Source organism: Sus scrofa, chromosome 7, assembly GCF_054392235.1.
Source record: "Sus scrofa isolate SSC_HxYL_T2T_F1_AM1 chromosome 7, Sscrofa_HxYL_maternal_Yorkshire_Landrace_v2.0, whole genome shotgun sequence".
In the NCBI taxonomy this organism is placed as follows: domain Eukaryota; kingdom Metazoa; phylum Chordata; class Mammalia; order Artiodactyla; family Suidae; genus Sus; species Sus scrofa.
In genome coordinates this window covers 54563175-54589805 of record NC_139389.1, presented here as the reverse complement: position 1 = coordinate 54589805, position 26631 = coordinate 54563175, and the positions used below count along the sequence as shown (strand labels likewise).

Sequence of the window (26631 nt, the reverse complement as noted above, 5' to 3'; positions counted from 1 at the left end):
TTTATTAAACTTAGAACTGACACCCTGGGGAGTTCCCATTGTGTTGCAGTGGAAACGAATCCCACTAGGAACCATGAGGTTTCGAGTTCAATCCCTGGCCTCGCTTGGTGGGTTAAGGATCTGGCGTTGCTGTGAGCTGTGGTGTAGGTCGAAGAGTTGGTTTGGATCTGGCGTTGCTGTGGCCGTGGTGTAGCTGGCAGCTATGGCTCTGATTAGACCCCTAGCCTGGGAACCTCCATATGCCATGGGGCGGGGGGGGCCTAAAAAGACAAAAAAAAAAAAAAAAAAAAAAAAAAAAGAACTGCCACCATGTGTATCTGTATATATTTTATATCTGTCTGTCTATTTACACGCACACACATACACATAATTTTTCTTTTGACGATGAAAGTGATGTATGCTTATTTGTTGTACAAAATCATGGGAACCGGGGAACAAAAGCAAAAAGAAGAGAGCAAAATCAACCCATAATCTTGTTCTTAGATCATGTGTTTGGAGTATATGTTTCCCATTATTTTACAAAATTGGCATCATTTGAAGTGTATTGTTCTAATTTTTTAAAAAATGAAAAAAACTCTAAGTACATTATTCTACCAAATTGGGCCATATTATTGTGCCATTCTGTGACCTGTTTTCTCACCCTGTAGTATATTCTAAATATTTTACCTCTTTTTTTCTTTTTAGGGCCACCCTGGGGCCTATGGAAAGTCCTGGGCTAGGGGTCAAATGGGAGCTGTGACTGCTGGCCCAGGACACAGCCACAGCAATACCAGATCCAAGCCTTGACTGACACTGCAGCTTGTGACAATGCTGGATCCTTAACCCACTGAGTGGAGGCCATGTATTGAACCTGCATCCTCATGTCAGGTTCTTAACCTGCTGAGCTACAATGGGAACTCCCAAACATTTTGTTTTTTTCTTAAAGCTTTTTGTTTGTGTGTATTCGCCATTGATGGGCTGCCTAACATCTTGAGAAATGGATGAATAGAAGACCATTTAATGAATTGCCTTTTGTTCAATATTTTGATGGCTTTTGATTATTTCTTTGAATTCTCTGTATCATCTTCCCACAGCGACAACCTCATACTTGGATGCTCAGTAGAATTGTCATAGAGTTCTTCCTTTGCAAAGTGACTAAATTTGTCTGACAAACACTGCTGTTAAGAACCAAAAGCAAAGGAAGAGAAAGATCCACAGGATTTTACATGTCTGGTAGCATAAGTAGAGCCACCATCATGAATTCATAGCACTGGAAAGTTACAATTGTTTTTAATAATGGCTTGACTCAGAAGGAAGTAACTCCAACCCAAGAGTTAAAACAAAGAATGAATGATTTAGCGACAAGGCCCAAAAGAATGGACTAGGAGAACAAAGCTTTCTTTGTAGTTATAGTAGTAAGAAGTGTAATTATAATGGGCACATTCAATATTTTTGTGGTTATAAATTACTAAATTAAAAGATTTATTTGTCCAGGCTTCTCCAAGTTGCAATTTTCTGGTGTACATTTTCCCATGCTTAGAAAGGAGTGATTATTTTGATTCAATATTTTCCCCCCAATTTTTGCTTGATAAGAAAAAAAGAAATGGGAGTTCCCGTTGTGGTGCAGTGGTTAACGAATCCAACTAGGAACCATGAGGTTTCGGGTTCGATCCCTGGCCTTGCTCAGTGGGTTAAGGATCTAGCATTGCTGTGAGCTGTGGTGTAGGTTGTAGATGTGGCTCAGATCCTGTAATTCCCGACTTGACCCCTACCCCGGGAACTTCCATATGCCATGGGTGCGGCCCTAAAAAGCAAAAAAAAAAAAAAAAAGAAAAGAAAGAAAAAAAAGAAAAAATTCTAGGTAGTGTTACTACATGGGCATTGGCAACAGGAAGGCTTATGATGTCTAAAAAACTGTGGTCTGCCATATGGCTGGTGTCAAATAAATGTAAATGATATAAATTTTATAATGTCATAGAGCAAGGCCTTTTTGGGAGACATTTATTCATTTATTTAATCTCTGCAACAATCCTACAGGATGCTATTATCCAGATTTACAGAAAAGAAAACTAAGGTTTGTCAGTGTTTGGTGACCAGTCCAAGTTGCCACCATCTGGTTGGCAGGTGGTGGCCCTGTGACAGATCACAGACATGGCTGCTTCTCAGGTCTTGGGCTTTTCACTATGACAACTGAAAACGCAGATATTAAAAACATTTTTAAAACAATTTGCAATGGACTTTCCAACTTTCTGAAGCTGACTTACTGATATTTTTGAAGACTGAAAAATTTGAAATCTTAAAAATGTTCAAATTATCTTTCTTTCATACATTTTGAGGTATCACGTCTTTCATTTACCCTTGTCTGTTATCTCTATGTTACTGACAATCTTTCACTGTTTAGTGCTATGACTGTATCTAGACTAAGATAGTCTTGACACATATTTGTTTTGTGATCCACTTGGAGATTTTCATAAAAATAAAGGGAGGAGCAGAGAGAGACATGTCTATGTCTGTGGTTCTCTGAGCATTGAGGTAAGAGGATTAATTCCCAGCTGAATTAGAAGGTCAGTAATCTTTCCTTTCTTTTTCCTTTTCTAAAAAAAAGTGGGGGTTGTAAGAAGTAGAATTTAAGCATGAGAAACACATAGTGTAATAATAGGTGGTGGCTATGAATCAGATTGGCTTTCTGTTTGATCTGAAGAACTAGGCCATGACAGTCATAATGCATTGTAGCTAGAGAGAAAAACTTTGCATGAGTCAGGGTTTTAAATATTAGATCAGTACTGAGTTAAATCTCATGAACCTGGTGCCAAGTATAAGATAATAGGAAATGGAGAATAATTAATTTTGAAAAATTTCCAATGTACATATCACTTAAAAATATATAGTCAGAATTCAATTTCATGTTTATACCATAGTTTATTTCTTGCCTCTTAATAGTGAATTTTAAATTCATTTCAAATGATTGTTTTTCATCAATACAATGATAAATAAATATGCTTTAGATCTTTGCTCAAATACTTATTATGACTCTAGAATTTTAAACTTTTGTGGGTTTCTGTGTTATTGTCTATATTTTACCAAGAAATTTTGAAAATTATGTAGTTTCTATCTTTGTTTGAGGTGGAAACTCAGTGGAGCTAGCTAGGAAAATATGTGGGGAGTTCCCACCATGGGTTAAGAATCCTACTACAGCAGCTCAGGTTGCTGAGAAGGTGCAAGTTCAGTCCCTGGCCCGGGAATTTCCAGATACCGTGGGTGCAAGAAAAACAGGAAGAAACAAAAGTGGAATGAATGATAAGCATGTAAAGATGGCCCAGGGACACCAAGGGCAGGCATTGCAGCAGGAAAAGACTGGAACAAGAGCTACAAAACCAACAGGAGTCTAGCAGTTGCTTTCTTAGTCTTTCAAATGCCCTCTTCCCTGAACTAGGTGGATTCTGTTTCTCTGTGCTTCTTCTGACTCCTCCTTCTCAGGCTTCCTGATAGGCATTTCTCCAGTTCCAAGCCATAGTATCAGGAGAGCCCAATGGGCTGAACTTGACTCTTGTGTCTAATTAGCTGTGGTCAAACAGGATCATGTTGAACGAACTGGGCTTCTGGGATCCAGATTTGTGGTTAAATTAGCCCTAATCTCAAAGAAAAGGAGTTTAGGCTGGGAAGACATTTTAACTGGGTTTATATACTCTAGTGCATTTCCTCCTATGACTGAGGAAAAACATACATAGGTGGCAAAGTAGTTTCTTTCCTCCATACCATCAAATCTTGGGAAGGATGCCTCCAGCTCGCTAAGCTTTGTTATTCCTCCTCAACCTGAGTGATGCAATTGTTTTAATTTTGTTGACGGCATTATATTTTTAATACACATGCATATAAATTATGTAGGTATACACATATAAATTACATATGCAGTGTGTACATATCTCTATATTTTTGTATAAAATATTGGGGGGTCTATCTTCACTAAATTTAAACTTATTTAAATTGCAGTTATTAGCATTATATGAAGCACATAAGGTAAATGTTTAATATATGTTTGTCTATTACCTTTTCAAGATAGTCTTCCTGTCTGAAAAGGCTGGAGGTCGAACAATTGCCTGCCCACTATAGAAAATAGTTACATGTTTTATGTAAGTCTATGGGGATCCTGCTGAACCTATGTGGTTTTTAAGCTTTTCTTTGATAAGATCTGCTGCATAAAGCATGTGTAGACAAAATGTGGTGAGCTTAACACCTGAAAGTGAGAGACAGGGAGCCAGGGTCCTATGTGGGCTAAACACAGCATCTGCTAGACCTGATGAGTAAACAGTCATCAAGGAAGTGGTTGACGGACCATTTGACAGAGGTGTGAAACTCACTCATCTGCCTTTATGTTTGCTGCCAGAAGAGATACTTCAGCAAGATGCTTGGTATAAACATATGATGACTCTAAAACTGCTTTTGTTTGAGACCCTGGATCTCAGCAGAAATATATTGCCCACTGGTTGTCCTAGTTCATCAAACATCCCCATCCATCCATCCATCTTGTAAACATTTATTAAACAATTACTTGATAATAAGCAGCAAGGAGCACGGGTCAAGTCACTCAATGATTAGGAAAGATTTGAGCTAGACACATCTGGATTTACTCGGTTGTCTCCTAGCTATGAAACCTTAGTCAAGTTACTTAATATTCTCTAAGCCTCAAGTTCCTCATCTTTAAAATGACAATAATAATAGTACTTACATCATAAAATTATTGTAAGGCGTGGAAGAGAGACTTTAAAAACATTATGTTTGCACAGAGCCATAAATATTATGGATTATTATTTCTAATCATCCACGTCATATTCATCACCAACCACAGTGAATTCTTACAGGAGCTCAAAGTGTTATAACTGTGGAATATACAGAAAGAAGGTAAATTCTGCCTGCCATAAGCTGTCACTCTCAGGACATTGATTGCTTTGGGTAGGGTTGTGTCCGTCAAATAACAAGCATCTGAAGAAAGAAAAATCCAGTTTATCAGAATGTTCTGCCTACCAGTTGCCAAATATAACTTAATTCTTATTTATGTAGTACTCTATTCAGGTAGGATAATGTTTTCACTTTTCATCTGTAGGTTTTTATAGCATTCAGACATGGCTTTAGACTCATAGACCTACAGAATGAAAAGTGAGAATAATCTAGAGAGCTTATCCAACCAACTGGTGTTCTTAAAAACTTGCCTAAATAGCTATGTTTTATTCAAACACCTTCAGGGAAAGAGATGCTATAACTGCCTTGGAAGTTTATCCTAATTTCTTACTGAACTCCCCCCATTTGTAAATTCAATTAATTTGTTTTGTTTTATCCTTAAACGAGGTCTTCCAAATTGATGAGGTCCAAAACATTTCCATTGTCTTTGACTTTTCATTGCCTTTTAACAACTGAAGTATAGGGAGAGAGAGGGATGGACTGGGAGTTTGGGTTTAGTAGATACAAATTATTACATTTAGAATGGATAAGCAACAAGGTCCTACTGTATAGCACAGGGTACTATATCCAGTCTTCTGGGATAGACCATAATGGAAAAATGGAAAAGAACATGAAAAAGAATGTATGTGTGTGTATATATCCGAGGTGCTTTGCTCTACAGCAGAAACTGGTGCAACATTTTTAACATCAACTATGCTTTAACAAAAACATTAAAAAAAATAAAAAAAAATTGAAGGACAGTTGATTACACTGTTAAAATGTGCAATATAGTGATTCACAATTTTTAAAGGTGACACTCCATTCTTAGTTATTATAAACTATTGGCCATATTCCCCATGTTGTACAATATATCCTTGCAGCTTAGTTTTTTTTTTCCCCCTTACTGGGTCCTTTCCGAGGCCTGTCATAGTTGTCTCCAAGTCTTGTTGATTCTTGGTGCTCTTCCATGCTGGGAAAGTTCTTTCCACTCTTGTTCAGTGCCCCCTCCCTTGGGCTTTTTCAATAGTCATAGCCTCCTACTAGCCCTGCTAGAGCTTTCCTGTTTCCAGACCCTCCTCCTTGCAGCCCATCCTGCTCACCAAAACCATATCCATCTTCCTTACCCATTGCTCTCCTCAAAGGTCTTCTTGTGGAAAATTATTACAGGATAGATAACGTCTGGGCTTCTCTATATTGTACATCCGGGTCCTCCACATGCCTTTCTTCCTTATCCATCCTTGAACTTTATCATTCCCAGCTCTGCTTCTGTCCAGCTAGTTTTCTGTCTTGCAAACACAGTGCTACCAATCTTTCAGCTAGTTTATGCTCCTGTAAATTATTTCTTCAGAAACTAGACAACCCCTCACTTTTGACTGTTGTGTTGTTAAATGGTTTGAAAGCTGTACAATTGTGAAAGTTTAAACTTTTGCTAGTAGTTTATTGTAGGAGAGAAGAGTTGGGAGGGGAAATGGATGACATGGAATTTGTGGATCACCGTCTCGGCTTACCGGTCAGTCGGGAAATGTGCATCTTCCTCAGACCAGAACCTGGGAGAGGTCGGAGGTTCTGAGACAGGGATTCTTCATTTAGGGCCATGGGTTTCTAGAAGGCCTATGGATGAGAGTCAAGGAACCTGTGAACTTATTCAAATTACAAGTAAATATTTATGCACGTGTGCATTTGTTCTTGGTGCTCTGATCCAACACTTTCTTTTTCCTTTTCTTTTTCTTTTTTTTTTTTTTTGTCTTTTTTTGCTATTTCTTTGGGCCGCTCCCACAGCATATGGAGGTTCCCAGACTAGGGGTCCAATCCGAGCTGTAGCCCCTGGCCGACGCCAGAGCCACAGCAACGCGGGATCCGAGTGGCGTCTGCAACCTACACCACAGCTCACGGCAATGCCGGATCATTAACTCACTGAGCAAGGCCAGGGACCAAACCAACAACCTCATGGTTCCTAGTCGGATTCGTTAACCACTGCGCCACGACGGGAACTCCTGATCCACCACTTTCATTAAGAGAAACAGGACAGTTGATAAGAAGAAGCTTTAGTTAGGAGGTTGACTGGTCAAAAGAAGGTAGGATAAAGTTGGCACTGAGCCAGGCCAAGGTGAAACTTGGCTTAGATACTATGGAGAACTTCATGGTGATAAAACCAATGTTGCTAAAGGCTGAGCCAAACACTAGCACTGGCCAGGAGAAATATAGACATTATGGTCCTAGAATCTCCAGGGCTTCAGAATGCTCTAGACTTAGATCTAGGTTGGAAAACGGCTTTTCTTACCTGAGGAAGCCAGAGACCAGGTAACAACAGGTTTGGGGACTTGATTTTGGAGGTAGAATGGATGTGTCTGGTTGGAAGAGGCAGGGGCCGGGTGGGACCTGCTTGAAAGATTAGAACTGGATTCTGGAGATATCTGAGTGTTTTTGTTTTTGTTATTGTTGTTGTTGTTGTTGTTTGTTTTTTTAGCAGGACTACCCTGAATGATTTTAGGTAGCAGTGTCCTTGTGGATGAAAAGAATAATGGAAATCTGTATGTATTTAGAACATTTTGTTGATTAAGACATTTGTGATCTGGGTTTCATTATGTAAGTGTTCTACGTTATCTTGTATATTCAAATTTTTTTTGCCTTCAGATTTTATCATTTTTCATAAAGATGTTTTGAAGATGTGACTCTAATCTGCTTTGAAGACAACACAGGAAAGTGATGGGGTTAATTGGGGAGGGTGAGGGGTACTACTTTAGCTGGACAAAGGGAGACCAGGCGGTGCAAGTTAGGGAGGGGATACATTTCTGCAGCTCTGATTGATGTGGGGCTGGGGTCCTCGACTTACTGCTCTCCCACCCCTGAAGATCCATAGCCTAAATGTCTGTTGATCACATTCAAATCTAGGAGGCTATAACTTCCCACCGAACTGACAAACCTCTCAGCCTCTCTTCCTAGATCAGTGGTCCTTCTTCTTATTCTTCCTTTTCTTCTTATCCTCCTCCTGATCCTTCTCTTTCTCCTCCTTCCTTCTCTTTTTTTCTTTTTAAGGCTGCACCTGTGTCATATGGAAGTTCTGGGGCAAGGGGTCAAATCAGGGATGCAGCTTCTGGCCCATGCCACAGACACAGCAATGCAGGATTCAAGTGGCATCTGAGACCTACACTGCAGCTTGGGGCAATCCCAGAATCTTCACCCACTGAGGGGGGCCAGGGATCAAACCCACATCCCCATGGACACTATGTTGGGTTCTTAACCTGTTAAGCTATAACCAGAACACTGATCAGTTGTTCTTAACCAGAGGGGAGATGGGGAGCTTTTACAAAACAACTCCCCACCGTGCAGTCCCACTGAGCACTCACACTGTGTGTACCACTTGTTAAAAAAGTGATTTGTCATTTATCGTGTCTGGTTTATCTTCTCACTAATACTCCAAGTTCTCTCAGAGGTATTGGAGCCACATACATTGGTTCGAATCCTGACTGTTCTACAACCTGTGTTTATTTATTTATTTTTGTCTTTTGTCCTTTTTAGGGCCATACCCACGGCATGTGGAGGTTCCCAGGCTAGGGGTCTAATCTGATGGCCTATGCCAGAGCCACAGCAATGCCAGATCTGAGCCGCATCTGTGGCCTACACCACAGCTCATGGCAATGCTGGATCCTCAACCCACTGAGCAAGGCCAGGGATCAAACCCACAACCTCATGGTTCCTAGTCAGATTCTTTCCTGCTGTATCATGACAGGAACTCCCAACCTGTGTTATTTGATGTTACCTAAATCATGATTCTTCACGGTTTAATTACTGAACTGCTAATATATGGTAATATGACAAACTGATTGATTACAGGCATTTAAAGATAATGGGTGTGGAGAAGAATTGAGATTGATAATATTTAAAGGTAGAAAAAACAAGCATCCTTAAGACTGAAATATCTGAAACAATGCAACCTAAATTTCCCTTATATAAAATATCACAAAAAAGTAAGACTTTTTTTTTTTATAAAAAAAACAAAAGAGACTTCAGAAATAAATGAATCCAAATTTAAGTGGAATCCATTGGTAAATTAGGTCCCTTATCAAAACTACAGGTATAAGAGGAGAATGTCTAACAGCTTTCAGGCAATCACATCTAAGGGCGGGAAAAGGAAGAATATATAGTTTTTAAATTAAAAGATATTGTTAAAATTATTGAGGAAAGGATGATGCATAATTTATATACCCTAGCAAGAAGATCAAAAGTCGCTGTGTTAACAAAATAGGTTGATACTATAATTGAAAATGCTGGATTTCAACATGTTCATCTTTGAATGTTAGTGAAATAGATGGATTCAGTGAAGATTATTTTATGACCTATTTTCTAAGGAAATAAAGTTTCAAGTTTACTTACAGAAACTATGCAAATGAGAGAGATCGTAATTCAATAATGACAAACTGACAGGATGAGAGAGGTAAAAGAGTTGTAATTTCCCTAAGAAAAGATTTTCCGATCAAAGTTAAAAATTTGACAATTCAATCCCTACAAGAAATAAAAAAATATATATTTATGAAAAGTTAGCAGACGGTTTAGAAGCTGTAATGGCTTGTGTACATAAGAACGGCATGTATGGGAAAGATATATTGAGTAATAAAAACATAATGATTCTGAATTTGTCTCCAGTAAAGTTGCAATTAAAAGGACAGCCTGGAATATGCATCAAAGATGAATGTTTGGGAATATAAGAAGAAATGAAATTGTAACTGGAATCAAATCTTCACCGTTAGAACAATAAAGATTTTACTATTATTTATGTTTAACAAAAATTAACATCCATATTTATTTATTATCAATGAATGTAAAATGGAAAGGAAAAATGGTCAGAAAACACAATTTTTTTTTCAAAACTTTAAGAATCTTTTATTAAGATGGATATAATTGTCCTGCTATACAGCACAGGGAACTATATCTAGTCACTTGTGATAGAACATGATAGAAGTTAATAATATGAGAAAAAAATGTATATATGAGAAAAAATGACTGGGTCACTTTGCTGTATAGCCAAAATTGACAGAACATTGTAAATCAGCTATAATAAAAATTTTTAAAAAGATGGATGTAATTGTCATCTTTGTTCTCCAGATGTCTTTGATGTAGGGTTTGGCAAAGTACTAGCATCTTAGCACAACCGGGAGGAAATTATCTTCTTTCTTGTATCAGAGGCATCCTGGGGCTCCCTTGGTTGCCCTTCAGGCATCTGGGCCAAGAACTGCCAGGCTCCAGAGGGTAGAGTTTATCTGTAGCATTCCTGGTCATCAGAATATGTGCTTCCATAATAAAAACAATCTTCTAACATGCGGAGGATCCTCTTAGAAAGCCACATCCATCTTTGTTACTCTCATGTAGAGGCAGATAAGAGAAAACTCTGTTGCGAACACGCTTGATTCAATACATGGATCTTAGGTCTGAGGCTGCAAGAAGGAGCCTGAATTGGGGTGGAGATTGAGGAAAATAATTTTCTCTCATGAGATATACTCCGCATTTAGATGTCTTTTTTTTTTTTTTTTTGGCCAACCTATGCCCACAGAGCAACGTAGGATCCCAGCTGCATCTGTGACCTACACTGCAGCTCACAGCAACGCCAGATCCTCAAAACACTGAGTGAGGCTAGGGATCAAACCTGCATCCTAGTGGATACTAGTCGGGTTCGTAACCCACTGAACCACAATGGGAAGTCCCTGGATGAGTCTTAATCATCAGACTTGACACTAGTAGATTGTGTGGAGGAGTGAAATGTTCTTAATGCCCCCAGAAAAGGGAGATAGAATATTTAAAACTCCAGTTGCCAATGTCCAGGCTGCATTTGCATGTAGGGAGGCTCTCTTCTTCGCAAGGACCTGATCTCATCAGGCAGTCATTGCAGTACTTAAAATGCCATTGTTAGTGGTAAATTTCTTTGCCTACAGACAAGCTTTGCCTGGTCTCTGGAACTCTCTTTTTCATAAAGTAAGTGATGTTGAATTAAGTCAAATACACAGTAGAATGGGTTACTCGGTAAGTCTTTCGTGTGTAGACTGAAAAAATAAAAAGCCTAATGTGAGAGTTGTGAGTTTGTTTTTAGTTGGAGTCCGCTGATGCTCCAATGGCACCTAGGAAGGCAGGAGAGGAAGCCTGGGGGGCAAAGCAGGATGGGGAAAGGGTGCAGAGGGGAGTGTTGACAGAGCAAAGGAAATCGATTTTCCTGCTTCATCAAAGACCTCTTTTGTATTCTTCATCCCTGGGGTTGCAGCCTTACTTAGAGGCTCCATGACCTATAGCTCCTCTTTTAAATGCAGCTCCAACTGGAATCCTGGGAATCCCAGTAACATACCCAGGCCTATTGCTTTTGGCTTAGAGGAATATTAAAGCAAATGACACTTCTCTGCACTTTTTGAAAAGCTGGAAACTTTTCTTGCAGAGAAATGTTCATATGATAAAAAAAAAAATCACATCTCACCCCATCACCTCATAAAAGCATCACAATAAACACTATTAGTATTTTGGTGCCTTTGTGTATTGGCACATATGGCATTGCTGAAATTAGCCCGGATATACAATTTTATATCTGATTTACAAAATTTAAAATTGTATGATGCATATTTCTCCATACAATTAAAAATCTTTGTGACTATTTTTAATAGGTACCTAAAATTTTATGGATATACCATCATTTGTTTAAAACTTCCATATTACTGACTAATTGAGACTATTTCTAGCATTCTGCTATAGTACTGTGATGAACATCTCTGTGTATAAATCTGTCTCCACTTTGGATTATTTTCTTAGGACCCTGGAAATGACATATATAGGATATGAACATTTTTGAGAGTGTATTTATATACTGTCAAGTTACTTTCTGAAAACAGGGCTCCAATTCATGTTCCTTCTAGCAGAGAAGGAGAGTGCAGTTTCAGGTATACATGTAAAAATTAATAAACATATAATTAATTACAAATCATTATTAATTTAAAAATTAATAAACCAAGAAATAGCGTTGGGAGACCAGAAGGGGGAGCTCTTACATCCTGCAACCATAGCAACAGGAAGAAGGAAGACGTCCTCATTCTTGGCAAGAACTCAGTCAATGAAAGTCCTTGGACTCAGTTTATTACTGCTTTCCTGACTTTGTTTCCCTTTACATATAATAGCTGTCTTGTTCCCTTGCCATGGGTGGGGGGTGGGGGGCGGGACTCGCCTGTGGCTTACCATGGTTGCAGACCCTGAAACACAATTCTCTGATGATCTGAATAAACCCATCTTTGCTGGATAACTATCTGGCAGTCAATTTGTTTCAGGTCAAAAACGTTTTTCAATTTATTGAATGAAATGAATGTTAATTATCTGTTTATTGAATCCTTGCTGGCATTGTTATCATAAGCAATCTAACTAAAAGAAAACAACATTAGTAACAATACAATCTTGCTAACTGATACACAGTGGTTTGCATTTAGCTGTTATAATTTGCCTTTTCTTGAACACAGATATACTTGGAAAATTTTTGCGGAATGAATTGTGCTGACACCTGGGACTTTCCAGAAGTGGGCTAAAATTTGTAATTTGTGTATGGGAGAATGGCTCAGGTCCCAAAGAGAGTCTTCCTCTATTAGCTGTGAATAGTGCATTACAAAGAAAGCCTCGAAGATGGTCTCAACTGCAAATAGGTATTCCAGAGAGCTCTCCAAAATCCAGGGTATCCTCCAACGATGGCAGCAAACCTTTGGGAATTCCTGCTTACTATTTGCAAAGAGTGTTCTAGCTGACCCACAAATGTCTGTACTGACCCATTAACTCTTTCCAACCACTCTCAGAGGTAGATACAATTATCAGCACCCTTATTTTGTGGGTGAGAGAAATAAAGACTAGAGGGTTAAACAACATGCCCAGAATCACACCACTAGTAGGCTGCACAGTTGGGCACTGAATACAACAGTCTACACAGAGTCTGATTTCTCCACCACCAAGCTACTACACCCTATGGCAGGCATATCACCTAGACACGGTGGATGGCCTCGTCTAAGCTCTCTTCATAACCAGTGTTTCCTCTTCATACTTTGTACTAAAAAAAGTAATTATCTGTGCAGTGCCTCCTTAAATGTCTCTTCAGCTAGAATTTAAGATCCCTGAGTGCAGGCACTTTTTCAGTCTCTTTGATATCCTATTTCTAGCTTCTATCTTGTGTCTGTAGATAATATATATATATATATATATATACACTAAATATTTGTTAGCTGAATGCATGAATGGTCTCAAGATTTGTGTCTTTTTTTCCTGTGGGTGTTTGGCTGGGGTCCAGTTGCTGTCTGTGTGTGGTCAGATATGGGAGGTAAGGTGGGGGAGGAGTATGTGATCCACCAAGTGGATGAGCTACAGGCAGTGGGTGGGTTTTCAGACTTTGTCTTCCCAGTGGGTGAAGGCCCCGTGCTGGGTCTTCCACCCACTCCACATGCTTCTTCATTGCCAAGGGCAGAGGCTTGATGTTATTATCTCACTGAATCTGTGAGCAAGGACTGGTTTTTCTCTGACCTAGAGCAGAATGGATCCAGGTAAATTGGTATTATCATGAAACTTTGCAACATCAACAGATCTTAGGAAGCATCTAGCCCACCCAGGGTGCAGAAGCAGGTGTGAGGAGGTTAAAGAATTTGGTCAAGGCTAAGCCTAGTTTATGAGCTTCCTGCTGTCTGACTCCCCAGTCGTGCTCTTCTCACTGTAACACAAGGACATTTTAAAGTGTGCTAAGTCAGAAATAAACTTATGGTTACCATAAGGGATAGGTGGGAGGCAGGGATAAATTAGAAGTTTGAGACTAATACATACACTCTACTGTACATAAAATAGATAATCAACAAGGATCTATTTCATAGCACAGGGAAGTCTACTCAATATTCTGTGATAACCTATATGGGAAAAGAATCTGAAAAAGAATGGATATATGAACCTGTAAATTGAATCACTTTGCTGTATACCTGAAACTAACACAACGTTGTAAATCAACTATATTGCAATACGAAATAAAAATTAAAATAAAAAATATAGTGGTGAGTGTGGAGAGTGTCTAACTACAGTAATTCTTTTTTTTTTTTTTTTTTTTTTGGTCTTTTTAGGGCTGCACCCATGACATATGGAAGTTCCTAGGCTAGTGCTTGAATTGGAGCTGTAGCTGCCAGGCTACACCACAGCCACAGCAACACAAGGGTCTGAGCCGCATCTGCAATTTTTACCACAGCTCATGGCATGACCGGATCCTTAACCCACTGAGTGAAGCTCAGAATAGAAACTGCATCCTCATGCAGTTGGGTACTAGTTGGGTTCATTACCGCTGAACTCTTTCACTACTATAATTTTGAAGAATACATGACCTTTTAAAATATTCATAACTATAATGTGATATGAAAATATTTGTGGCTTCTGTTGGGAACAAAGACTCAGCTGTGTGATTCGCTGCCTATAGCTATAATTTTGCTTTAATTTAGAGCAAAAGCAAATGTGCTAATAAATGTTAAGCCAAATTTTGTCCTGTTCTAGTTCAAGCTTAAGCAACTCAGACATTCAAAGCAAAGCACAAGGGCACAGCACCAAGGAGTTTATGTGAGGGACTAATTCCTTATATAAGACCCTTCCCTGATGATAAAATAAGGACTCTGAATGTAAGCTCCAGGGTCCCTTTAGAGCAGCCCAGTTCAATCATGTAAACCACATATGGAATTGTAAATTTTTTAACAAATAAAAAGAAACAATGAAATGAATTTTAATAACATATCTTATTTAACCTAAAATATCTAAAACATTATCATTCCAAAATGCAGTGATATAAACAAATCATCAATAAGATGTTAGAAGAGATAACGTGTATTAACACACGCAATACAATACAATGTCTTTTGTGATGCAATGGTTAAAGGAAATGCAATTCCAGCAAAATAATACATCTGTGTTTAAGAGAGAGATATTTTACCCTGCTTCTATTTTAAATTTAAATTAGTTAAAATTAAATAAAATTTAAAATTCAGCTCCTTGGTTCCACTAGCCACATTTGAAGGGCTCAGTAACTACAGTAGCTAGTGGCCACAATATTGGACAGCATAGATTTGGAGAGCTCCTTGTAAGGGTTTTTGTGCTAACAGAGGCTCTTGCCATTTTCTTTGGGATGAGTCTGATTTATAGATGTCCTGGGGGTTCTGGGTAATCCTGGTTCATTCTCAGAGTAAAGGTCTTCAGGGAGATAATATTGATTCTTGGGTGCTGTTTGATGGGCTTGGAGATGCATTTTTTTAGTTTGTGTTGGTCTTTTTGGATCTCTCCAAACTTACTCTAGAGAGTACTCCATTAGAATTTATTCTTTCCAGATAACAGAGCTCAGGGGTTCCTTAAAAGTCAAGTTTCAGGAGACAAATCCTGGCTAAGCCACTTACTAGATATATGACCTTGGACAGGTGACCTAGTCTCTTCTCATTTGGAAAGTGGGGATTGCAATAGTACCTCATGGGGGTTATTATAAAAATAAGTGTATTTATACATGTAAAACACGCATAAGTATGCTTGATGCATACTGAGCTCTTGGGAAGAGTTAGCTATTGCTGTTATTTTTTAACCACAAGATAAATTCAATTTCTGAAGACCAGGGCTCAGTGGGTGCTGTTTCCTCTGCTGCAGACACACCAAGGGGACAATGTTTAGATTTTACTTCTCCAAAAGAAACCTTCGCTTATTCTCGGACTGGTTTAGGTGTCCTCCTAGAGTCTCCCACAGCCCCTTCCTCCCTCCCTTTTACAACCCTTCACACTTGATATGCGTTTATTTGCTTGTCTGAATCTGACCTGTGAAGATGTATTTCTATTTTGTTCTCCACTGAATCTTCCAAGCCTGGCATCTAATATTGGGTATAAAGATAAAACTAATGTAAGTAGTAGGCAACATTTGTTGAGTGAACTACGTAAAGTCCACATAATTCTCACTTATAAGTTTTTTTTTTTTTTTTTGTCTTTTGTCCTTTTAGGGCCGCACACGCGGCATATGGAAGTTCTCAGGCTAGAGGTGAAATAGGAGCTGCAGCTGCTGGCCTACACCACAGCCACAGCAACGCAGGATATGAGCCACATCTGTGACCTACACCGCAGCTCATGGCAACGCCGGATCCTTAACCCACTGAGCGAAGCCAGGGATCGAACCCACAACCACATGGTTCCTAGTGGGATTCGTTTCTGCTGCGCCATGACGGGAACTCCCTCACTCGTAAGTTTTTGAAGAAGGAAGTTTTATTTCCATTTCATAAATCAGGAGACTAAGGTTTAGGGATGTGAAATAAGTTTTACAATGACAGCCAGACAGCAAATGGCAGAGCCAGTTTGACCCCCACTTGTCTGCCTCTGAACTCAAGCTCTCAGTGGATGGTCTGGCTTGGGTACCCGTGTATCACACCCTCTAGCAGAATCTTGGCCCATTAGACTAGAATCCCTCATTTTGGGCCCAAAGATTCAGAAGGCTAATTTTTACTTGGTTGCACCACCTCCCCGAAGCAATCCTTCCAGCCCCTTCTCTTTCACTATTCTGAAGTTCGTAAATAGACTTTGGCAGCATCATTTAAGCTGGAAGGACTGAATAAGATCCTGATTCACTCTGTCCATCTGGTTTAATCAGACTCCTAACGCCCTATGTTCAACAGAAGCCCCACCGTTGACACACTTCACTGCTTCAACTAAAAGTCAGAAGGGACTGTCATTTGCATACTTTTATTTTTCCTAATTCTTGGGATCTTATTTGCGAACAACTGCTCCTATTGGCTCGGACATAGCTTATTCACTGTGAAAATCTGGTTCAATGTACATCCTATAATTTCTAAATATTTCTTAGCATTATTATTTATTTATTAGCATTTGAGTAATTGCATGTACATATATTATTGAAATATAGTTGATTTACAACATTGTGTTAGTTTCAGGTGAACAGCAAAGTAATTCCATTATACATATATATTCTTTCTTAGATTCTTTTCCATTATATGTTATTACAAGATACTGAATATAATTCCCTCTGCTATACAATAAGTCCTTAAGTTTATATCTATTTGCACGTATATTATTAGAATCATTTCTTTTGTGTTTAGAAATTGTTGTTAGCATACATTTTAAAGGAGAGGTTCTAGAGAAAAAAGGATATTTTCCTACTTTTCCCCAGGGATTTATAAAGGTCTGTGCTTAATGAAGGCTGTTAAAAGGTGCTCTTATTGATGTTTCAAATGGAGGAAGCAGTAAACTGGTTCCAGACTCTCCTCTGTACTGTCAACTACTGTCATCTGGTGGCCATTTTGAGAAATAACAGAAAACGTCTCCATCCACAGTCCTTGGCTCTTTTTATGTTCAGCAAAATGGATCGAGTGTTTTCACTATGCTTACCTCTGGCATACAAAGTGCTTTTCAACAAAGCCAGTGTTTATACTAAACAAAACCTCAGATCATCTTTATTCAGGCTGTAAGAATAAGAACCAATATTTGTTGAAAGGGTATTAAAGACCAGGACTTGTTTGAAGTTCTTTACATGGGTCATCTTTAATATATCTGAGATTCTGTAAAGTAGATACCACTGTTTTCTTCATTGTAACCCACTGAGGCCATTATGTGTTGCATAGTTCTCCCACATAACATGTCTGAGTGTAATCCTATAGATCTGGTTCCTGCACCCTTGTTTTTTTGTTTGTTTTTGTTTGTTTGTTTGTAATTTTAGGGCCACACCTGCAGGGTATGGAGGTTCCCAGGCTAAGGGTAGAATCATAGCTGAAGCTGCCAGCCTATATGCCACAGCCAGAGCAATGCCAGATACGAGCTGAGTCTGGAACTTACATCACAGCTCATGGCAACAGTGGATCCTTAACTCACGGAGTGAGGCTAGAGATGGAAATTGTGTCCTCATGGATGCTAGTCAGATTCATTTTCGCCGAACCACGTGGGAACTCCCTGTGCCCCTGTTCTTAACCTCTGCTTTTCAACAGCATCTTCAGCTGGGAGCCTTGCTTAGGAGAAGGAACTAAGAGGTGGGAGACTTGGGTGGTAATTTTAGCTCCACCACCAACTTGTTAGTAACAATTCCCTGTTCCCAGAAAGATGCACTTGTAGCTTATATAATGTTGTACACCAACCACACTTCAATAAGACACTCAACCCCCTCCCCCCCACCAAAGACTCACATCCATAGGATCTGAGCTTGGCCCTATTCCCTTTCTCAGGGTCCCATTTTCTCTCCCATAAAATCATGGGATTGGACAGGGTTCCTGGTTTTTAAGCTGGGATTTGAGTGAGATGAGGCCAGAGAGAGAGAAATAGAGAGAGAGAGACATGAATGGGAAGAGGGTGCTTGGCTGGTGGTGTTGGGGACTCTCCCGCCTACCACTGCCACCTCCTTTACCTCTTCTCCATGATAGTCTCCTAATGAATGTTTTGGTTCTACAAATGATGTAACAGCTGAAAGAAAATTTGGAAACAACAGGGCCAAACTTTTCTGGGAGCTCTGTACTTGATGGAGGGAGCATCCCTAGACAATTGCAATGGGGAGTGTTGCCAAGACAGGAGTGACCTTCGGAAGAGAAGTAAAGGAACTCCATTCCTGTGTGGATGCTCCTGGCATAGGATTATGAACCACAGGTGCTTCTATGGAATATTTAGAATATATGCTTAAAATATGCTAACAATGCTACAGAGCTCTTTGTTCATGGGGACAGCTAAGAGGAAGACTGTTTTATATTTGGAATAGGACACAGATTTAAAGGAAAAACTGGAGTTCCTGTCGTGGCTCAGGAACCATGAGGTTGCGGGTTCGATCCCTGGCCTCGCTCAGTGGGTTAAGGATCGGCGTTACCGTGAGCTGTGGTGTAGGTCACAGACATGGCTTGGATCTGGTATTGCTGTGGCTCTGGCATAGGCCAGCGGCTACAGCTCCAATTAGACCCCTAGCCTGGGAACCTCCATATGCCATGGGTATGGCCCTAGAAAAGGCAAAAAGAAAAAAAAAGGAAAAAAAAAAAGGAAAAACCTTTACTCAGAGGGTTTTTTTGGGGGGGCTGCATCAATGACACGCAGAAGTTCCTGGGTCAAGGGTAGAACTCATGCCACAGCTGTGATCTGAGACACAGCAGTGACAAGGCTGGGTCCTTAACCACAAGCCCACCAGGGAACTCCCTACCTGGAAACCTTTTAAATCTTCTTCTTTGAGGGAGCAGGGTTTAATCCAACACAAGTAGAAAAAGAGGAGTTCCCGTCGTGGCTCAGTGGTTAACGAATCCGACCAGGAACCATGAGGTTGCGGGTTTGATCCCTGGCCTTGCTCAGTGGGTTAAGGATCCAGTGTTGCCGTGAGTTGTGGTGTAGGTTGCAGACATGGCTCGGATCCCGCGTTGCTGTGGCTCTGGTGTAGGCCAGTGGCTACAGCTCCGATTAGACCCCTAGCCTGGGAACCTCTATATGCCGTAGCAATGGCCCTAGAAATGGCAAAAAGACAAAAAAAAAGAAAAAAAAAAAAAAGAAAAAGAAGCAAAGCAAATCATATGCTATCAGTCTTAATGTTTCCAGCAATTTTTTGTCTAGTAAAAATGCATTAATGATTGTAGGCATATTTATAACTCATTTGTGTTGTATTACCTCCATTATGTTATACTTTGATTGCTTGTAGGATATACAGTCTTTAAAAGTTTTTATCTCGAATGTTGAAATCTGTGTCAATTCTAAGCAAAATGCCCGGCCTAGTAGCTATCTGGTAACAGCTGAAGGAATACTACTGTCCTTGCATGAGAAACTACCCAATTTAAATTTTTTGGCTTTTGGGCCTACTGTATATTCACTGGCTTATAAAGTCAATTTTTTTTCATTTACTGGTTTCCCCCATTTTATAGATACAGCAACTGAGGTCAAGAGAACGGCATCATTCCAATGTCATGGAACATTGATCAAAGAGAATGAGAACTTAGGTTTTCTTGATGGCTTAATGTCAGCTCTCCAAAATTCAGTTTCCTGAAAGCCAGTTCATCGACTGATTGGTGCACCTCGCTTATTTATTTATTTTTAAATATTCAGTTTGGGGCGACCTACTTTCATAGTTGTGTTTTAAGGGATGTTCTGTTTGCTCTTGCCCCAGCATTTGCCACTGCGGGTGGATGCTGAGGGGCACGGCGAGGTGGAGAGGGGAGCTGAGGAGGGGATGGGCCTGCTCCTGGGCTTATTCACAGACAAAAGATTATAAGAAGTCTTCATTTTCAAGAGTATACAAATGACTTTTTCTCTTTTCATGGCTGCCCCTGCAGCAGGGGTTGGATTGGAGGTACAGCTGTGACCTACAATATGGCTATGGCAACACTGGATCTGAGCTGCCTCTGTGAACTACACCATGGTTTGTGGCAGTGCTGGATCCTTAACCCACTGATCCAGGTGGGTGATCGAACCTGCCTCCTCATAAAAACGACATCGCACCCTCAACGTGCTGAACCACAACCGCAAATCTTTTGTGATTCTTTATGAATATGTGTTTTCCCCTTCTTTGGATGATGGGGGGGTCTCAATTTATTAAACACCATTCTGTCTCTCCAAGGAAAATCTCCATGATTTTTAGGACCTCAAGTCCAAATTCCCACAAAAGGGCACATTAGATTGCTTGGATCCGATAACAACACGTGGTCATGAAAGGTTCTCAGAAAACATGGTGAGGGTGGAGGAGGACCATTAAGAAGAATGGCCGAGGAAGAGGGACTGAGGCTGAGAGATAGGAAGGGAGGTTCAGAGCAGAGAAAATAATAGCATCCTGCATGGATATGTGCTGATGAACTATGCTCTGGCAAGTGTACATCAAGAGCCACTCCACGCAGCAGTGTCTGAGCGGCCCATTGGCCAGGGTCTTGCCATCACTGGGAATTATCATCAAAAAGAAAACCTTTGATGCGCTACATCTAATGGGACTTTTCAGCTGGTTCTGAATTCCTGCTGAGTAGACAGCCCCAGGAACTCCCATCAACTCCCCCTAGGGAAGAGGGCCTTCCCCAGGTTCTGCTATTTTTATCTCTGTCATAGAGATAATGTTGCTGGGTGCGGGGGTGGGGTCCATTCAGAAGGTGACTCCAAGTTGTCAATTTTGACCTCTCTGACGCTGTCAGGTTCGGCCTCTTCCTGGCACAGGAATGATGTTTGTACAGGAACACACACAAAAGGACAGGGCAACAAAAGCAAAACCACCCCACTGGGTGGCTTAACCTAGATTTTGCCCTGAAAAGGGGCTGTGGCAAGATGAGCAACAGCAGCCATCAGGCACGATGCCTGGCTCTGACGGAGCTTGGTTACTGACTAATGTGCCTTTTGGTCATGTGGGACTTTTGGACAAAAACAGTAAGACCATTCAAACTTACCAGGAAACATATGTTTTCCTAAGGGTCCTGTCTTTCTTTTTAGTGGCTGGTGGGAGTGGGAATACTATTGCTCTTCTTCCGGTTTTATGAAAATCAGACAGAAATGTGAACTTCGGTCATGTTCTCAGGGGCTGAGTACCGGGGCCAGGATGGTACCCCGAGTTTTGATGCAGCCTGTGGCTAGAGATTCTTCCATTGTGTGGCCTCCAAAGATGTGGTGGTCAAGGGCAAGGCTAGATGGCTTTAAAGGCTAATGTTTACCCCAAGTTCTCTGAGTCTTATTGGAAGTCCTATGACCTGCCAAGGGCATGGAGGTGCTTCCAAAACCACCCAGCCGGTGGGAGTAGCTAGGTTCCTTTAAGTGAAGACAAGCCATGTGTGGGTAGCTTTCTGCCCAACATAGAGAAAGGTATTATTAATCTTGGACTTATACATCGTGTCCAGGTTCATCAGGTACGTTAGCCACAAAATCCCAAATCCGAAAGTGACCCTTTCTCTACCGCTTCTCCTACTTCTTGCACCTGCCACTGTCCATCTGATCTTTACCTACAGGACCTCTGCTCTCTCGGATGGAAAAGAGCCCTCCTCCTTATACTCGGCCAGTCAGTGACTGTGCCATTTTGTTCTCACATCGTTTAACCCTTCGCGCTCCGAGGGGTCTGAGCGCTCTGTCACTGTGGTCCAGGATCCGGCTGTCTCTCCCGCTGGAGATGCACACCTCGCTCTTGGGGAAACCCCATCACACTGCAGACCTGAAGCAGAGCAAGCTGGCCAGCATCCCACCCTGGGCTCCTGGTTTGCATCCCCGCCCCCCCACTCCACCCTACACTTAAAAAGAGACGCAGAAATAGTCCAACCAGAGATCACATGATCTCATACATTGTGTTTAGAATAAAAAAATAAAGAAAGAGATCATCATTAAGTTTTCACTGAATGCCAGATTAGTTTCAGGAACACTTCAGACGCACTGCCTAAAATCAGGACTCATAGAAGTTTATTATGCACCCAGCACTAGTTTTGTACCTTAACATGCATTTTCATTTCATGCTCAAGAAAACCATAAGAGGTAGATATTATTATTAATATTGCCATTCTATGTATGTGGACACTCAGGCCCAGAGAGGTCAAGCAATTTGACCACAGTGGCACAGCTGGTGGGGGATAAGTGTTTTTGGATCTGAGCCCAACAGTGTGGCTGCTGCACCTATGTCTAGACTCCACACGATATGGCCTTCATGTACACAAGAGGATGTGTGGTTACAGACTAGCTTCTTGACAGTGTTCACAAATGAAGGCTTTCCAGGCAAGATATTTCTCTAAAGTAATATGATTAGTCTTATGTATGAAGCACTTATTTTTAAATTATTTTTTATTTTTTATGCTTTTTAGGGCCTCTTGTGGCATATGGGAGTTCCCAGGCTAGGAGTTAGGTTGGAGCTACAGCTGTGGGCCTATGCCACAGCCACAGCAATGAGGGGATCTGAGCTGCGCCTGTAACCTACACCACAGCTTCCGGCAACGCTGGAGAAAGCAACCCACTGAGGGAGGCCAGGGATCAAACCTGCATCCTCATGGATACTAGCTGGATTCATTTCCTCTGTGCCAAAACGGGAACTTCGAAGCATTTATTTTTTAGTAAAATTTATTATATAGTAATAACACATACAAGGATGAGGGCATGCTACTCAAGAGTAGAATTAATAGCTGGAATCTAAAATTATCTGGTAATGAGGGCTTTTTTTTTTTTTTTTTTTTTTAGGGCTACACCCAAAGCACATAGAAGTTCTCAGGCTAGGGGTCAAATTGGAACTACAGTTGCTGGCCTACACCACAGCCACAGCAACGCCAGATCCAAGCCGAGTCTGCAGCCTACACCACAGCTTACCACAGTGCCGGCTCCTTAATCACTGAGCAATGCTAGGGATCGAACCTGCATTCTCATGGATTCCTAGTCGGGTTCATTAACTGCTGAACCATGAAGGGAACTCTGTTTTTGTTTTTGTTTTTTGAGTTTTCCTATTTTTAAAATCTAGTCTTTCCCTTCCAGTTACAAGTACCTGTGGACACAACATTGTCTTGAGCTGTGGCCATGAACAACAGCAAAAGGACTACAGCTGCCAGGTCTTGGTGGCATGTATGTAGCTCTTTATAAATACGACCTTTTATAATCCTTAAATCAACTTTAAGTGACATCGCCCCCATTTTACAGATGAGGAACTAAGTTTTACATGATGTTTATTGAGGCTGAAGGAGGAAGCCTCAGAGCTGATACATGAGAAGGGCAGGATTCACACCCAGGTCTCCCTGACCCCAGGCAAATATGGGGAAACCACCACACTTCCCTGGGTGGAGACGTGGTGGTCCCTGGGCATCACCAAACCACATTCGTGAACACATGCTTCTGGAATTCAAACAAATGTAATTGAGCCCTAGATAAGTCCTGGGGATACCCTTTTTTTGCTTTCATGGGCCACACCTTAGGCCTATGGAGGTTCCCAGGCTAGGGGTCGAATTGAGCTGCAACTGCCGGGTTACACCACAGCCACAGTAATGTGGGATCTGAGCTGCATCAGCAACTTACACCATGGCTTACTGAAATGCCGGATCCTTAACCCACTGAGTGAGGCCAGGGATCGAACCTGCATCCTCGTAGTTATTAGTTGGGTTCACTACCACTGAGCCACAATGGGAACTCTCACATTGTTAAAGATACAAATTTTGAAGGAGAAATTGGAAGGCATGTCAGGATCCCCCCTTTAATAGCAGGTACATATTATTGAGAATTTTCCAACTCCTTTGCATGTATTCTCATTTCACGCCCCATAAAACTGTATGTCATTGGTACTGGATGATGATTATTCCCATTCTGTAGATGGGAAACTGAGTCACGGGTGTATTTCCTAGTGAACATGTCTTGAGCAGACTCAGTCAGCACAGACTTAATGGTACCCAGGGTGCCAGGCATGTCTGGTGGACTGTGCAAAAGAATTATGTCTCGGAACTAGCCGCACTGTGACTTGCCATTCCATTGAATTGTACTGTATATATAGTCCAGTTTCTTTCTTTTTTTCTTCTTAGGCCCGCACCTGTAGCATATGGAAGTTCCTAGACAAGGAGTCCAATCAGAGCTGCAGCTGCAGGCCTATGCCACAGCCATGGCAACACTGAATCTGAGCCTCATTTGCAACTTATGTCTCAGCTTGCAGCAATGCCAGAGCTTTAACCCACTGAGTGGGGCCAGGGATCAAACCCGCATCCTCATGAATAACAGCCGGGTTCTTAACCTTCTAAACCACAGCAGGAACTGACTCATATGCCCAATTTCTTTCCTTGGAGCAGGAGCCCTATCTTCTGGGGCTCATACTCTTCCCCTGGCTGGCCCAGGGCCAAAACACATCCCATTCTAGAACTATTACTGTGTGTCGAGAGCGTGCAAATAGGTCTAGTTGTGGACACAGACACAGAGCTCTGTGTGTTGGGCATGGTAATCTGGCTCATTTTTAAACCCTGGCCTCCCCCCTTCTTCCTTCCTGGGAACATGAGAGGGTGATAACAAAATCAGAGTTGGTTTCTTAAGGGAAATGTTAGCAGGTAATTTCAGCCACAGTGGAATCTCTTCTGTTCCTCCAAGGACTGTTCTTTGCCAGCCCTGCTATAGCTGGTTGAAGGGGACCAAACCTCTCAGGAAGACGGACTTGGTTCCGTTTGACCAGCCAGAGCAGGGGGCAGCTCCTGCAGGAGGTGACTGTAGCCTCTAGGGTGAGGATTCCTGGGTACCGCCCAAGCATCGCTGGTCCAAGCCTGCAACAGACAGAGCCGGCATTAGCATGAATCAGACTGGAGGCACTCACCTGGCCCAGAACCTCTTTACTCAGGATGTGTGAAAACCACACAACATTTGTATTTTGCATTGCATGACTTTATTTTCTTTCTTTGAGCCTTATACTTTTTCACATATGAACACTGTGAAGAACTAACATGGTATAGAATTGTAGAATATGGATAATAAAAGCCACAATTTTCTCTCCTCCCATCTTCCAAAAAGTTCAACATTTCAGTATATTTTTTTAATAGCTTACACCTTAATTTTTAAAATAAACAAAATATTCTCATTTTTATTCAAATATGACATATTTATAAGAGTCTATATATATATATAGTATATGTCATGACCCATAATGATGAAACCAATACCCACAAACAACCATTTACCCTAGCAAAAGAATCAATGAAACCAATACTGTTGAAACTTCCTGAATGCTTGTCCCAATTTATCTCGTAGTTCCCCCTCGAAGGTAACTATTAGTCTGATCTCTTTTTTCCTTATAATGTAAATGTTCTTCTTTATAGTTTTTTACCATTTATGCATATATTCCTAAATGGAATATATTGTTTTTTTAATATAATAGAATGATACCATACATATTCTTGGTATTTTCACTTAAAATGATATTTGTAAGATTCATCTGTATTTTGTTGCAGCTGCTTTTATTAATTTTCATTATATTACAGTTTTCTACTATGTGAGTGTACTTCAATTTATTGAGTCATTCTCCAGGTCATAGACATTGAGGTTGTTCAATTTTGACGAATGGCCAGAATTGATTAAGTGGTTGCTCTAGGAAGGTGGGGAAATCCTTGATTCACATTTATTTTATTATTTATTTATTTATTTTTTCCACGCCCATGGCATGTGGAAGTTTCTAGGCCAGGAATTGAACCCACACGGCAGTAGAAGCCTGAACCATAGAAGTGATAATGCTGGATCCTTAACCGGCTGCACCACCAGGGATCTTCAGATACTTGTATATTTTAAAAGAGAAGCCTGGGTTTGCTGTGTCTAAGAACTGGTAGGCTTGCCTTGCAAAAGAAAAGCAATATTTACCAGCCCCAAACATCTAGGGTTGTGCCCAGAGATCTGCGTTAAAACTTGATCTTTAGGTGATTCTGATGTAGCTAAAGTTTGGGAACCACTGAATGAGCAGAAGTACCCATGGGTTTCTCCATATTTCTGGGAAAGTGTAGTCAAGGGGGCAGAGAGCTGATTAAGAAGGACACTTTCTGCAGGAAGGTGGCCTGGCTATCTTCACCATTTATTTGAGCAGGTAAGGGAAGAGATAAGAAGAAAAGACACTTTGAATGATGCTGGGAAATTGCTATTAGGGGTTAGGCTTTGCCTGCCTCTTTATTCCCCTGATGAGGCAAAGCGTAATGGGGTGGGAAGCGTGTGGCCTTGGAGTCAGACTGACTTGGGTTCAGATTCCATTAGTGCATCCTGACTCTCTTGCTTTTTTGAAGTTAAACCTCAGTTGCTTTCTTTCTTTTTTTTTGGTGGGGGG

The 26631-nt window shown here is 40.8% G+C and overlaps 1 protein-coding gene and 1 non-coding gene across 4 annotated transcripts in view; both read right to left on the bottom strand.

Annotated features, from left to right (window-relative positions):
• The window catches only part of IL17A (interleukin 17A), a 49991-nt gene that overhangs the window by 11975 nt on the left and 11385 nt on the right, over nt 1–26631 (bottom strand). For 2 of the 3 annotated variants that reach the window (XR_014809125.1, XR_014809123.1), the window contains one exon: nt 22917–25093. The exons of the other annotated variant lie outside the window; for it this stretch is intronic. The gene's annotated coding sequence lies outside the window, so the exon portion shown is untranslated. Of the gene's footprint in view, nt 1–22916; nt 25094–26631 lie in introns of those variants that run through there. 3 annotated transcript variants of the gene reach the window in all.
• MIR133B (microRNA mir-133b) lies at nt 24936–25015 on the bottom strand. The gene has a single exon (NR_035379.1). It is a non-coding gene; the product is annotated as a microRNA mir-133b (primary transcript).